This window comes from Oncorhynchus kisutch, linkage group LG9, assembly GCF_002021735.2.
Source record: "Oncorhynchus kisutch isolate 150728-3 linkage group LG9, Okis_V2, whole genome shotgun sequence".
Taxonomy (NCBI): Eukaryota; Metazoa; Chordata; class Actinopteri; order Salmoniformes; family Salmonidae; genus Oncorhynchus; species Oncorhynchus kisutch.
This window is the reverse complement of record NC_034182.2, coordinates 7,202,801-7,210,063: the sequence shown is the minus strand read 5'-3', so window position 1 is coordinate 7,210,063 and position 7,263 is coordinate 7,202,801.

Sequence of the window (7,263 nt, the reverse complement as noted above, 5' to 3'; positions counted from 1 at the left end):
TGTATCGTTAAAATCCAATGGCTTGTCTTGTACCTCACCTTATCCTTATGCAGTAATTAGAGACCTCGGATATTGCTGGCTCGGTGGTAAAACAGCTTACACAAGTGAAATAAATAATTATCTTGCTGAATTTGGATTTAGTTCAACCCAATGGCTTTAGGAAAAGCTCTCCCTCAGCATGTTTCCATCGCTTAGCCCTTGTAAAACCACCCTGGCTCCGTCCCCACCCCGAACCTCGAAAGCTGCTGTACAACCTTTCAACTCAGTACCACCGGCCACTGCGTTGACAACGTGCACGCTCTGCTGACACATGGGACCAGGAAGCCTTTGAAAATACGCTTTTTAACAAAAGCGAGGGACCTCTACTTTTGAAACTCATCTACCATGAACTCAATTAGCACCTCATCTTGGCTGGTTGACCAGGTCCCAGTTCCCAGTTCCCTTCCCCTCCCCTCTGATGTTTCCTGAGGAAATGCTGAAGTGAGAAGAGTGTGCAGACTAGTGGTTTGGGTCTTTCTTCTCCTTTCCTGTCTGGCACACTGTTGACCCAGATCTGGCCAGCAGAGCTTGAGAGAACCTTCTCAGGTTCCCCAGCTCCAGACGGGGGCTACTGCTACTGGCCAACCTGCTGTACTTCTCTCCTTTTCTCTCTCTCTCTCTTTCTCTCTCCTCTTCTGTTGCATTTTGCTCTCCTTTTTTCTAATTACTCTGGCTCTCCTCTCCTCCAAAGACTGTATTTGGCTGACTCAGGAGTTCAGCCTTTGTCTCTCCCTGCAGCCAAATAGCTCATGTGTTTATCTGAGTCTGAGGCTACAGACTGCACAGTATGCACGTGGCAGAAATGACCCCACCACTCCCATCTTTCTCGCCCTCTCTCTAACTTCCCTTCTCGATCTCTCTTCCTCTCTGTATCAGTCTCTCTCCCCTCTATCTATATATCTCTCTGTGTGGTTATTGCTTTTGTTATTGCTCTGTTTCTCCACGTCTGATGTTTCTCCAGGCGCCAGAATGTCTAACTTTAACACATTGTAGGAACAAGTTGCTGACAGACACGCTCAACACACATACACACAGACATATTTACACACTTTGACATAGGCAGACACCCTCGCAGCGCTCCTGGGTTCTTCTGGCAGTGCTCTGCAGTGCTTACTGAGTTGTACCCTGTCCACTACATTGATGTTCTCCAGATCCTCTCACTCTTCCTCTCTCTCCCTTCTCCTCTCCCACTTTGATCGCTGTTCTTTTGTTGTTGTCTAATTCATCTCACGCTCATATATCCTCACTTTGTTTTGATCTCCAGATCTGCCTCGCTCTATGTTTGATGTGTGTGTGTTCTAACCTGTAGGCTGGTGACTGTAAGGCGGCGTGTGCGTTATCAGACAGAGTGGCGATGGGGACTATGAAGGGACTGTCTGGGATGTGCTCATCATTAAACTTAATGGACACCTCATAGTCACCTGGAGAGAGAAAAGGAAAAAGAGAGAGTGAGAGAGAGAGTGAGAGAGAGTGTGTGAGAGAGTGAGAGAGAGAGAGTGAGAGAGAGAGTGAGAGAGTGAGAGAGAGTGTGTGAGAGAGAGAGAGAGAGAGAGAGAGAGCAGTGGAGGTGTATTTAGAGGGCCAGTTGGTCAGGATAACGTCTGTGAGGGTGCCCTTGTTTACAGATTTAGGGTTCAATTTGTTTTACTCACTGCTTTAGCACACTCTGCCAACACTGATGTCCTTGCCGTGTCTGAATCCTGGCTTAGGAAGGCCACCAAAAATTCAGAGATTTCCATACCCAACGAGAGAGAGAGAGAGGAGAGAGTGTGTTTTCACTCCCCTTTTAAATCTATGGAGGGTTGGTAGTGGGGTGCCTATGTTTGTATCCTCCCTCCACTCTCGATTACTACAGTAGCCTAGTAGGTCTGTGCTACCTATGCGTCACACAAACCCCCATGCGTGTTTTTTCTTTACTCTACCCAACAGGGTCACAACCTCTCATGTGTGTCCTTTGTTCCCCTGTCAGGGGTCATGACCTCTGATTGTGTGTATTTCAGGCTCCCGTGTCATCCAATGAGCTTCCAGGGGTGTATGAGTGACAGGTCGTTGGCCCAGATTCAGGCATCCTGGCACCCTGATTCACCTCTTCGGTGACTGCGTGATGAAGTGTGATATAGTCGAAAGACGGCCAATTAGGTTCGATTTACCCTTAGCACGTAACCCCGCTGCTGAGCTGCCCCTTCACCATGCCCTAGTTATACCTGCTTAACAGGAACTGCAGAGCAGGCAATAGCTGGGCAGAGTTGAGGTAGAAATAATGTAGCACCCTGGCTGGGCTACTCTGTGTTGTGTAATAGTGTAATTATTATCTGTCTTGTGATGCCGGGGGATCTCTCTGTCTACCTCTGTCTGTCTGCTCTGGTGGATTAGAGTTAGTAAACAAGGTGTGGCTGAGGTGAAAAAGTCACAACGCAGCAAGAATGTTGACCTCATTGAACTATAATTAGTAATTCCAGTTCTATGGCCGACCTTTAGTTGACGTAGGGGATTTTGGATGTTTAAATATGGTTAATTACTACAGATATGTTCTCTCTTCTGTTCTCACCGAAAGGATGCAAAAGTTCTGTAAGACGTGTGTGCCTGCATGCGTGTGTTTCTGCCTGCTTGTTGTATAATAGCTTGGCCTGCTCAAGGTGTAGGCTAGATGACTTACCAGATAAGACAGAGCTTCATTTCCCCATAGTCTCTCCTATTCTCTCTCTCTCCTTCTCATCGTGGGCAGTAAACCAAGCAATCAACTGAACTTTAAATCCTCTCTTTGTGTATATGAACCAGGGCAGCCAAAGACACAATTTGTCTGTCCTCGGTTGGAGAGATAGGAACCTGCCAAAAGTACCTCTGTGCCTCTCTGCAACAATGGCCTTCAGACTGGGACTGAACTGGAGGGAAACGTATAGATTAGACATGGTGTCTCAGTTACAGGGGCATGTACTGTATGAGGGGTGCAGGCCAGGTGGATTGGAGAAAGAAACCCCATGTACCTGCCCTACAGTACACCAGAGTTCCTAGTTCCTACTACAGCTCCAACTCCCCATCTCCCCTCCTTCCTCCCGTTTCATTCCAAACCCCCCAGCCCACCTGAGGAGTGTAGGTAGAGGTACCCTCTAAATCCCTCTTCTTGGCCATGTGTCCCACCCAAACCCCTCATCTAAACCCTGTCCCACATCTTTTCGATCCAACTTAATGCAGGTAGTCCACTCCAACCTCCCTGATCCATTACAACGCCTTTAGTAGTCCTGCAGTCCTTGCCACACTGCACTGGGCTGCGCTGTTAGTGAGGCCTGGCACTCAGACAGACAGACAGACCTCATGGAAGAAAGAACAATGGCTGGCGTCCGTCCGCCACTCCCTGGCTGCTGCCTCGCGTTGATCAGCCGTAATCACTGGATGGAGTGATCCCCAGAGAGGGTTACGCAGAGTGTGTGTGTCTGTGTGTGTGTACTCACTATACACGTGTGTATGCATGTGTATGGTTGTGTGCATGTGTATGGTTGTGTGCTATGTGTGCGTTGGCATGTTAAAATGCTTGGGTGTTTGAGATCATTACTGTTTGACTGCTGCTGCTCTGGCAGCTTGAGGTCAACGTGTGTCGTGAATGCGAACAACCGTACAAATGACCTCGCTGGCCTGGAATTTATGGTCTCCCCTGTCCACGAGCTTGTCTAACAGTATTTGTTAATAACAGCAGAAGAGATTGGAGTCTGGGTGTTTGTTTAAGTGCACTCTAGAGTGTTAGAGTGGAAACAGAAAACCCAGGGTTTGGTTATTAAACGAGTGGATGCTGAGCGTGCTGAACATGCCATTCAAACAAGAAGACGCCGACCCTCATTACATTAATAATTTGTACCTGTTGGATAGCCAATTTTTATCTCTCTGTCTTTTCCTTCTGCGTCACCCTCTCTCTCATCCTTCATCTTTTTTGTTGCCTCTCTTACTCTCACTCTCTCTCTATCTCTCTCTCACATACACATACAGACACACACACACACAAACTCACAAAAAAATCCCACACCCATTCTCACAACTTTCCTGTTTTTTCAGCTCATCGGCCCATTCCTCATCTATCAGCTCATCCTGCCTTTACAAATGAAGGATCCACATAAATCATTCTTTTGTTGCTGAGAATTTTCCTGCAGATGACCTTCGTGATTTACGTAAATTCACTGAAAACATACACAAACTTATATTAAATGGATACCTCATGACAGCCTATCGGGGAACAGTGGGTTAACTGCCTCGTTCAGGGGCAGAAGGACAGATATTTACCTTGTCAGCTCGGGGATTTGATCTAGCAACCTTTTTGGTTACTGGCCCAACGCTCTAACCACTAAGCTACCTGCCGCCCCAAATGAAGCTATTTATCTACTTCCCCAGAGTCAGATGAACTTGTGGATACCATTTGTATCTCTCTGCGTGCAGTTTGAAGGAAGTTCCTAAATGGGTCATTCCTACGGTCCGGTGCCTTCTGGACCTCATAACAAAACAACAACACGGACATCGTTGACTTTCAGAACAACATATTGGTCAAGCTCAGGCAGCTAAAAAAAACTATACAATTCACCACTGTTAGGAGCATAATCCTAACAGGGTGGAACCTAATTAGCCATAGCTCTGTGGGTGATTGAGATTGAGCTAGCATAATGATTGACATTTGAAGAGGATTTTAACTTCTATATAAAACGTATTTTGAAATGTGATTCATTTTCTCTATAATTTAGCCTAACAGGTTGGTTACAAACAGACCAACAGCATGAAACATGGGAAAATAGATACAACCGAGTGTTTATATTTATTCAGATTTGCACCGTTTTCCCACCCAAAACATTATGACACTTGCTGAATGTGATGTAATTGTGGGAAGGGGCTTTTTTTTTTAAAAGGAGAATTACAGGGTGGAGAAGTAACAGGGTGGAAACCGAAATCAGGGACCACAGAAAATGATAAACACATTAATAATACAATAATCATGAATAAAACGTTTTGATGAGAGATTTTAACTAGGACTATAAAATAATAAAGAAACATTTGAAATATGGCATCTACATTTCTCAGAGAAGTTGATGAATAACACCCATATAACGGTTTTCCTCCTCTTCTGAGGAGGAGTAGCGTGGTAAGTGTCCATATTTGAATGAAATATAACCGAACACAGAATACAAAAGAACAAGAGAAATAAATGAAAACCGAAACAGTTCTGTATGGTAAAAAACAGACACAGAAAACAAAACAGCACAGGACAGACGGGAGCACCTGGAGGGAGGAGAACCTGGAGGGAGACAGCCTGGTGCGTGGGGCTGCCACAGGACCTGGGGAGACCTACAGGAGGCCTGATACGTGGAGGAGGCACCGGATGGACTGGGCTGTGGGGGAGCACTGGAGCTCTGGTGCGCAGCCTTGGCACCACTCCTCCAGGCTGGATGACCACTTTAGCCCGGACCCTCCAGAGTGCAGGCACAGGTTGAACCGGGCTGTGGGTGAGCACTGGAGATCTGGTGCGCAGCCTTGGCACCACTCCTCCAGGCTAGATGACCACTTTAGCCCGGACCCTCCAGAGTGCAGGCACAGGTTGAACCGGGCTGTGGGTGAGCACTGGAGATCTGGTGCGCAGCCTTGGCACCACTCCTCCAGGCTGGATGACCACTTTAGCCCGGACCCTCCAGAGTGCAGGCACAGGTTGAACCGGGCTGTGGGTGAGCACTGGAGATCTGGTGCGCAGCCTTGGCACCACTCCTCCAGGCTAGATGACCACTTTAGCCCGGACCCTCCAGAGTGCAGGCACAGGTTGAACCGGGCTGTGGGTGAGCACTGGAGATCTGGTGCGCAGCCTTGGCACCACTCCTCCAGGCTGGATGACCACTTTAGCCCGGACCCTCCAGAGTGCAGGCACAGGTTGAACCGGGCTGTGGGTGAGCACTGGAGATCTGGTGCATACCATTCGCACCTCTCCCTTAGGCTCAATGCCCACATTCGCCCGGCACGGGCGGAGTGCAGGCATAGGGCGCACTGCACCCTCCTAGCGCCCTGGAGACACAGCACGCAGAGCATAATCCTAACAGGGTGGAACCTAATTAGCCATAGCTCTGTGGGTGATTGAGATTGAGCTAGCATAATGATTGACATTTGAAGAGGATTTTAACTTCTATATAAAACGTATTTTGAAATGTGATTCATTTTCTCTATAATTTAGCCTAACAGGTTGGTTACAAACAGACCAACAGCATGAAACATGGGAAAATAGATACAACCGAGTGTTTATATTTATTCAGATTTGCACCGTTTTCCCGGCGTACCGGAGACCAAACACGCTGAGCCGGCACAATACGCCCTGGCTGGATGCCCACACTCGCATGGCACTTGCGGGGGGCTGGCCTATAGCGCACCTGGCTATGAGCGCGTACTGGTGACACCGTGCGCTTGACCACATAACATGGTGCCTGACCAGTACTGCGCTTCTTCCGGTAAGCACGAGGAGTGGGCTCAGGTCTATCGCTTGACTCGCCAATCTCCCCGTGGGCCCCCCCAAAGAAACATTTTGGGGGGCTGTCTCTCGTACCTGTTGCGCTGCCTTACCTCATATCTCCGCCGCTCAGCTTTAGTTGCCTCCAGTTCTTCCTTGGGGCGGCGATATTCCCCAGCCTGTGCCCAGGGTCCCTTGCCGTCCAGTATCTCCTCCCAAGTCCAGGAGTCCAGAACCCTCTGCTCCAGGTTACCACGCTGCTTGGTCCTTTTTTGGTGGGTGATTCTGTATGGTAAAACACAGACACAGAAAGCAAAACCTAGAATACACAACATAGAATGTCCACCCCAACTCACGCCCTGACCAAACTAAAACAGAGACATACAAAAGGCACTTTTAGAAAATGTCAAAGTTCTGACCTTCATTGACTGACATTCATGTCTTTAAGTAATGATGGACTGTCGTTTCTCTTTGCTTATTTCAAGCTGTTCTTGCCATAATATGGACTTGGTCTTGGCTATCTTCTGTATACCACCCCTACCTTCTCACAACACAACTGATTCCTATATCTGTAGGCTTGGAGTTTACCTAAATTATTGACTCTGTGTGTGTGTGTGTGTGTGTGTGTGTGCTGCTGATCAGTGCACTTTTTTCACAGACCTGGCTATTTTTCTTTCTCTCCAGTGCTCCCTATACAAACACAGTTTTTCTAATAAGGCAGACACTGCCCAGTTTAATTGGGCCTCATTTCCTAAAGCGTGCAC